Source organism: Nannospalax galili, unplaced genomic scaffold (genome assembly GCF_000622305.1).
Source record: "Nannospalax galili isolate Female #2095 unplaced genomic scaffold, S.galili_v1.0 scaffold2736, whole genome shotgun sequence".
Lineage (NCBI taxonomy): Eukaryota > Metazoa > Chordata > Mammalia > Rodentia > Spalacidae > Nannospalax > Nannospalax galili.
Genome location: NW_008338401.1, coordinates 23,930 through 32,237, shown reverse-complemented (window position 1 = coordinate 32,237; position 8,308 = coordinate 23,930).

Genomic DNA, 8,308 nt, shown 5'->3' with positions numbered 1-8,308 from the left:
GTATCTTTAATGTAAATATTCTAGCTATTGAATTAATCTTCCCGAGGCAATCAGAGTGTCAAAAATGTTTCTATCCTCTCTTTCACACACAATTGCTATATCTCAGTAAAGCAGAAATCTTGGGTGAATATTTCTATGAATATACTTATATGTATTTGTATATTTGGTGTTACAAATCTGTGGGTAAAAGAATAATATGTCTGGATTGACAAAAAAAGAAAGTGATATTGATGACTTTGATGAAAGGTAGTAGACACAATTTTACAGATTCATAAATCTCCTTTTAAGTTGCTTACATTTACTGTAAAGCTTCCATGTTCTCAGTTCAATTCCTCAATAGTGTCTGTAACGTGAGCTCTGGACCTACTCATCTGTAGTGAAGGTAAGAACAGGATAAATGACACCTTGAAAAATCATTAGATCAGAAAATAATTAATAAGACATACTGGTAAATAAATAAAATTCCAAAGCAGTTCACATCCTCTGTACTAGTAAACTCACTCTTAAATTTTTATTCTAAATGTGGGATTAGAAATTTTATATTAGAATGTGCTATAGTATCAAAGATTAAACATAAAAATGTCTAAAACATTCAAAATGGATATGATCTACAAATACAATTATTATAATTATCATATGATATGTGATTTTAATCATTAATAATATGAAATTTGCAACAAAGGTAATTTTAATAGCTTTAATTTTAATAGCTTGTAATGTGAGAAAATCAGAAGAAAATAAAATGTTTATTTACTGATTTTAAGTATATTTTATAATATAGAAGGGAACTTATAAATAGTAGAGTTTATTTGTAATATGACTATTGTCAACATTGTTAAAATACATAAAATTTAAAAAAAATTAAAGCCTACAATGTCAATTTTTGTTAAATAGGATAAGTTTTTCAGATCACTCATTAGATTAGTAAAAGTGGCACTAACGTTAACATAGTAAAGAATGTAACATTAACAATTTTAAACAGTCATAATGTTTCCAGAAATGACCTTACACCTGACACAACCTTCTCGCACCTCATATTTTTTTATTTTAAATTCATATTGCCATTCAGGGACATATTTATTTTGTCCCTATTACTCTTGAAACGTACAATGACCTGTTTTTTTTTTTTTTTTTCCTTAAAGCAATGCACTTGAATATTTTAGAGCTGTGCCTGAGCTTCTTAGAGGTTCCTCATAGCAGGAACTATAGTCCACAAGCCATTTCCTACAGAGGTAGGTAGCCATGGGAAGTTCTCTCCCTGTATCCCACTGTCCACATTGCCCACTGTTTCTTTTGTACTTACAGCTAATGTAGCCCGATATATCCGCACATACAGAATTTCTTTGTTAATTGTGAAATGTCTGTAACATTCAATATTGTCAGACAGATGAATGAATGATTGTCAAAGTAATAAAAAAAGAAATGTCATTATTACCAATGATAATAAAACCTTCTTTGAAATCATCCTTTATATTAAATTCTAAAGTCAATAATACTTCTGATCTAAGATTGTAACTACCAACAAATGATATACTTGCTTCTGTAGCTAAGCGAATTTCTTTCCAAGACTTTCTGGGAAATACATTATCTTCAGATTCCCAAGCCTTTGTTTCTCCTGTGTTGCTTTGCTGATTCCCCTAAATGTCACAACTTGTCTTTATATTTCTGAAACATAAGGGAAAAGACTTTTTTCTTTTTCCTCTCATCTGACTCCTAAGGAATTTCTGCATCTTCTCCTTTGATGTCTTTATTCAGTTCATTTTATTAGCAAGAGCAAGGCATAACTACTAGCATGAACACGGTTTAGAGTTTCAAACACTTATTTCTGGAAAGTTCTAAGGCAGAAACTTAATCTTAGGGGAAATTAGGTAGACATGGTTAAATCACAGGCTCCACTCTGTGGCTTTGGACCCCCTAGCCTAACATAATTGTGTTTCCATGTTTTAGTGTGTAATTGTGGAAGTGGAACATTTTGTCTTTGTTATCAGTATTATAGACTTTAACAGCATTTCAATATACCATGAACTTTTATGAGCATTCTTCACACAACCTCTAAGTTCACTGACTTTAAATCTAAACATCAGAATGATGAGCACATACAAATGAGTGTGTTTTCAGCAAGAACAAGAAGTCTTATTGGAGAAAAAAAATAGAAAAAATAAACACTTGTATCATTTATAGACTGAGATAAAAAGTTGGAAAATATGCTTGGTTTCATTAATTTGAAGAACTACATGTTCAGAAGGAAAGGAGTGATGAGGCAAGGAAGGAAAGAAGGAAGAAAAAAGGAAACAACTTAGGGAAAGAGGAGAGAAGGAAGGAAATTTCACTTTAACAACTACTATTTTATGGGCATATGAGCATTTACTATTTTTAAGTGCTGTTTTCCTGACTCCTGGTGGTTTATTTTATTCAGGTTTGTTTTCCCCAACTTTAACATAAATTCCCCAATAACGATAAGGAATACAAATACCATGTTTACATAACTCTTTCAAGAACACAGTTATGAAATTAAGAATCAATGTTTGTATTGAGCAGAGTAGTCTATTCACAGCACCAAAACTTTAACATGCTTTATCACAAATTAAAATCATGTCTGAAAAGTAAAACTTACATCTTATGAGTCTCACCATGTGTCAGTTGTGTGAAAAATCTGAAGATAGCATCTCTTATTCTTACTTGGTTAAATACCTTTAGATAGTGACCAAAATGTTTCTGGCAAAGCCTTCCTCCCACATCTTAGAGACAAGAGCACATCTGGTAGAAAGGATAGAGAATGTTTTCAACAGTTCTCTGGTGCTGACTTCAACAAGCTTTAAAGATAAAAAAGAAAAGTGACGTGTCTTAAATTCTTAACTATAGCTAGAAGAGAGACCCCTGAGAATTATTCTTAGCCCCCTCAGGGTTTGGAAAAATTCTGGCCCCAGGAGTGATTGAGATGTAATTTGGTCTACACCTTCACTTGCTTGAGCATCTATAATACTACTTACATGAAAAGTAATTTTCTCAAAAATTTTGGGGAATGTCTACTTACAGTATTTTTCTATTCCAACATGCTCAAGAATAGAACACAGTTGTGTAATGGATAGAGTGCAGTGTGACTGTTCAAAATAAAAATAATCACATAATCAGAAAAATAAGAGAAATATTCTGTTACAAGGAATTGATCATTTAATTTGTTAGGAAAATATGCAATGCACTTGTAAAAGAGTAATAATAATTGTTCATTAGAGAAAAATGATTTATGAACAAAAATATGAGGAAACATGAATTAAGGGAAATGTAATTCATATCATCTAGTAGTATTTTCTTATTTTTTCACATCTTACAATTTCATATGTGCATATAAGGAATTATGATCCTATTGACAGTACACCTAACCTCCCTTAACCACCTTCTCAATCTTACTGAACTTCTTTTCCAAAAAAGTTCTCATTATATTTGCATCTACTTTTGTTCTTAACACATAAACTTTATGGTTGCTTGGAAGACCATGGACAAGGCATCACTTGCTGGATCATGGGCAAATTCCTTGTGCCTCCATAACCCAGAAAAATGATACCCCTTGCCAGCAATCTTTAACTGTGACTAACCTTTTGGTGAAAGGCAGGGACTCAACAGCCTCTCCTTATCTATCATGGAGAGCTGAAGGGCCAATGATGATTGTTTAAGACTTCAGTGATCATGTCATATGCAGAAGACAGTGATTCATAGTAATCCTTACCATATTCCCACTCTCACATTCTTCAGGTTCTGATTTCCAATGGATTTCCTGGAGTTAGGAGGTGGACTTAGGAACTTTCCAGTTTGGAGTTGAGCACTGAACAAGAACATATGCTCTGTACATTGAAGAGTTATGAGTCTCTATATTAACTTACACACTTTAAAAATAACTTTTTATTCAAGGCTAAGTGGTACAATATTTGGTGTAAATAACCATGAATACTCAGAAGGCTGATACCATATCCATTTAGCAAAACAGTAGTAGAATCCCCTAGGGCCTGTGATATCCTCTTCCTGGCCTTTTTATTAGGTTTACAGTAACAACCTTGTGCTGCCTTTCATGAAGCATGCATCAAACCCAATATGACAGGGTTTGTTTAACCACCAGTCATGCTTCTATTGTACCTGTAGAAAACTCTTAGCCTGTGGGTCATTATTTGAGCAAGCAAAGGATCAAAAGCTGATTTAGACCTTTGATGATTTTTCTCTCCCAAGAGACTTCATAATAATTTCACATAATATGAACCCTAGCCAACAGGAAAGAACATCTTAAGGGATTCTTAACTGTGAGCTCCTATGGAATTTAAAAAAAAAAAACTCATGTACTTCACACCTATAGTTCTAAAGATTTGCATTCCAAAATAGTAGAATGAGTACATAGCAAGGAATGAACACAAGAGCAAAACCCAGTGAGGAAAACCAAATGCCAAATAGTACAGCTACAAATTCTCTGGCATCTGAGACTTGCAATGGAATCATCTGATATAAAATGCTGTTAGGTTGTCCGAGCACTCAATCTTGGCAGTTTATAGCATAAGGTCCATCTCTCATGAGTAGGCTCCACTTAGTGCGTCTTCTTCTGCCTGTGGCCAATGATCTGGAATCTTCAAAATTCTGGTGTTTCATTATACCCTAGACTCATCATAATAACTTTAAGCAGGAGCCACTCAGGAACTCCTTGCACGAAATCTTACCATATCACACATTGTTAGGTATCTTGATGTCTCCGAATCAATAGAATAAAATAACTTGATTCTGAAAATTTTACTTCTTTCCTGCCAACACTACCAGTATCACTTGACCAATGGTGCCAAATTCTGCCAGCTATAGATGTAGGCTGAAACCCTTGGATAATGTCTATGTGCTTCAGTGTGGTGATGCTGTGGAAACATTTTTTTATGCAGCTGACTTCAAGGAGCACTGAATGCCTTCAGCTGCCTTCTCCAGCCAGGCTTTCTCCACTGACATTAGTCTATATTTTCACATGCTGCTACCTTTGCTTAGTGGGGTTTTGCCCTAAGAGCATATTTTCCATCATTCCCATGCAGGGATGAAGGTTTCTCATTAACAACTTTTGGTAATGATTTAGGCACATACCTTGGCTGTGAAATTTAACTACCTGATGCTCTTTTATACCCTGAAAAATTCCAAATTTTAAAATAATTTTTTGTCCCTATGTCTGGTCTTTTTCTCTTGAGTCTTTGATAAATGTATAAAAAACTGGACAAAGTAAAGCTGGAATAGTCTCCTCAAATTTCCTTTGTTAAATAAGTAGTTCATTATCTGTAAATTGAATTTCACTCAAGTACTTAGGACTTGGGGAGAATGAAGCCTAATTCCTCACCAAAATATTACCCAAATGAATCCTATTCAAGTCATTTTATTCTTCTGGGATCTTATGAGCATGGCCTGTACTGTCCTCTTTTCTCTAAGTATGTTGTTTTTCAACCTTCAACAAGAATGGTCCAGTAGGCTCTGCCTACAGGATACTAGGGCTTTTGTAGCTCAATATGAGAATTTCTTTCAAATGTTAGCCATCAAACAGTTCTACAGGCCTAGGAAACACATGATCTTATTAATCAGAGCAAGAACCCCACTCCTTGTATCATTTTGTGTTAGTTACTTCTTTCATGCTGCATCCATATACTTATAAAAACTTTAAAGCACACAGTTCATTGTGGCTTATATTTTGAGGGTGGGATCCATCAGAATTGTGAAGTCATGCCAGCAGGAATTTGAGCTGACTGGTCACATGATGTGTTAGATAGCTTTAGCTGTCAACTTTACACATCTGTGTGGAGGGAGCCTCGATTGGGAATTGCCTCCATTGAACTGGCCTGTAGCCATGTCTATGGGGTATTTTCTTCATTGTTGAGTGATGTTGGAGGGCCCAGCCCATTGTGGGCTGTGCCACCTCTGAGCAGGTTTTTCTGTATTGTTAAGGCAGCAGGCTGAGAATGGCCTAGAGTGCAAGCCAGTATCCAGAATTCTTCCATGGCCTGTGCTTCCGCTCCTGCCTCCAGTTTCCTGCCCTAGTTCCTACCTTGAGATCTCTTAGTGTTGAATCATTACCCAGGAGATGTAAGCCAAATGTACCCTTTTCTCCACAAGTTGGTTTTAATCAGAGTGTTTTGTCACAGCAATTGAAGGCAAACTGGAACACAATGTCAAGAAGCAAAGTGATGAATGTCTGTGCTCAGATAGGTTCCACTTTTATGCAGTCCAAGCCAAATCCAGATAGCAATGGTTCCCATATTCAGGGTTGATATTCCCACTTCAACTAAGCACTCACAGAAATCTAGAGATTAACTTAGTAGATATAGTACCTCATAGATGTGCCTACAGACTTGTTGCTGGGTGATTCCTGATTCCTTCAATTAGTCTAACACTATTACAATATCACTAGTTACCATAACACTTTTATTTTCTTGTCTCATGTCTTTATCTAAGATTTCAAACACTACAGTGATTGGAGTGGACAGAGTGAAAAACCTTGTTTTGATTCTTATTTTATTTTTTGAACTTTATTTATTTTCATTTTACATGTATGACTGTTTTGACTGCATGTTTGTAAGTACACCAGTATTGTACAGTGCCTGCAGAGACCAGAAGAGGGCATCAGATCCCCTGGATCTAGTGTTATTGTGGACTGCTGGCCATCATGTGGATGCTGGGATTTAAACCCTCCTACTCTGCAAGAACAGTCAGTGCTCATAACCCCTGAGCAATCTCTCAAGCCCCATTGTTTCTGATTTAACATGAATGCTTCAGAATGTCTTCCCATTTAAGAACCTTGTAGAAAATAAGAGTCTGCAGAGTGTGGGTCCTTGGCCAGGACTCCGATAATAAATAAACTTTACCCACCCAGGGTTCAGGGATGATTGTGGAACACTGGGCAGAAAGATTTTAAGAGCCAGGGAGTAGTACATGACCATATGGAAATAGACTCTTACAGGCTCCTGGGCCCTTGTGCATATGAACTTACATCAAAGGTGACAGTATGAGAAAGACCCATGCAAACTCAAGCAGACAAAATCCCAGCACTGAACTGTGGAAATGGGCAGTAGCCCCAATCTTACACGGGGAACTATTGAGCAACTGAATACTGCTGGGTGAGGAAGAGCTGATCCTCTTTATACTGCTGGGTGAATACTGCTGGGTGATGAAGAGCTGATCTTCTTTAAGGGAGTGGTGCTAGACAGGCTGACTAGATCCAGTGGATGAACTTGCACTGTGGGACATCTGAGGACACTAACTTGACTCAGTATGACTCCATATAAATGACAGAATGCATAAAATTCCATGGGGGCGGGGGTTATGTGCAGATGCCAATAAGGAAGAAGGTATAAAAGTGATTAAGATTCTGTGTATGAAATTCACAAAAGTTCAAATAAAATGGACAGGAAAAGAATTTTGATTTTGAGAATCTATAGCATTTTGGTTGTTTCTGTGAAAAGGTTCACTGTGTTCCAGGCAGAACTTGAAGTAAAAATGCCAACTCAGCTTCCTAAATGCTGGAATTACTGATATAAATTAAATACTTGGGCTGAATCATAACTTTAAACATACAGTTTATTGAGATTGTATGAAGTTTTCCTTTCTATTTTTATCTGAATAATGATCTGGAAGATTTGTGCAAAGTAATAGAAAAAAATAGTAAGACTAGGGATTGAGGAACATTTCGATGTTGTTCTTTAGCCCCTTTCAGATAGGGAACAGGTTTTTATATTTTGAAGATTTTAAGAATTGATTCTTCCCCAATTTTAATCACACACATAAAAATGCAGAATTTAAGTGATTCGTGAACAAAATACAAAAAATGGTACCTAGAATCACCATGGTATATACCCAATTGTTAATTTTCAATGTCTGAAAGAAGGAAAATAACTGAAGTTTGAAAAATTAGGTGCCAGGCAGGGTTGCACACACCTTTTATCACCACAGCACTCAAGAGGCAGAGGTAAGGAGATCTCTGTGGGTTTTAGGCCAGCCTAATTTACATAATGAGTTCCAGCCAAGTCAGCACTAATGATGAGACCTGTCTCAAAACTAATTTTTTTTAAAAAAAGAAAATGAAAAATAAGATGAGGTACTATCAGAATCTGTGACTATTCTTCTCTAGAGATATGACCTTGATGAAGACCTGTGAGGATCTGTTTGTAAGATTCTATCATTGGTCCTTGATAACATCTTCATTTATGAAATGTCAACCAGAATGTGTGATATGGATATGTATGTTCCAGTATTTTCATAAACCTCTAAAGTTTGTGAAATGTTTTATTTCTGTACTAAACATTGTGTAAAA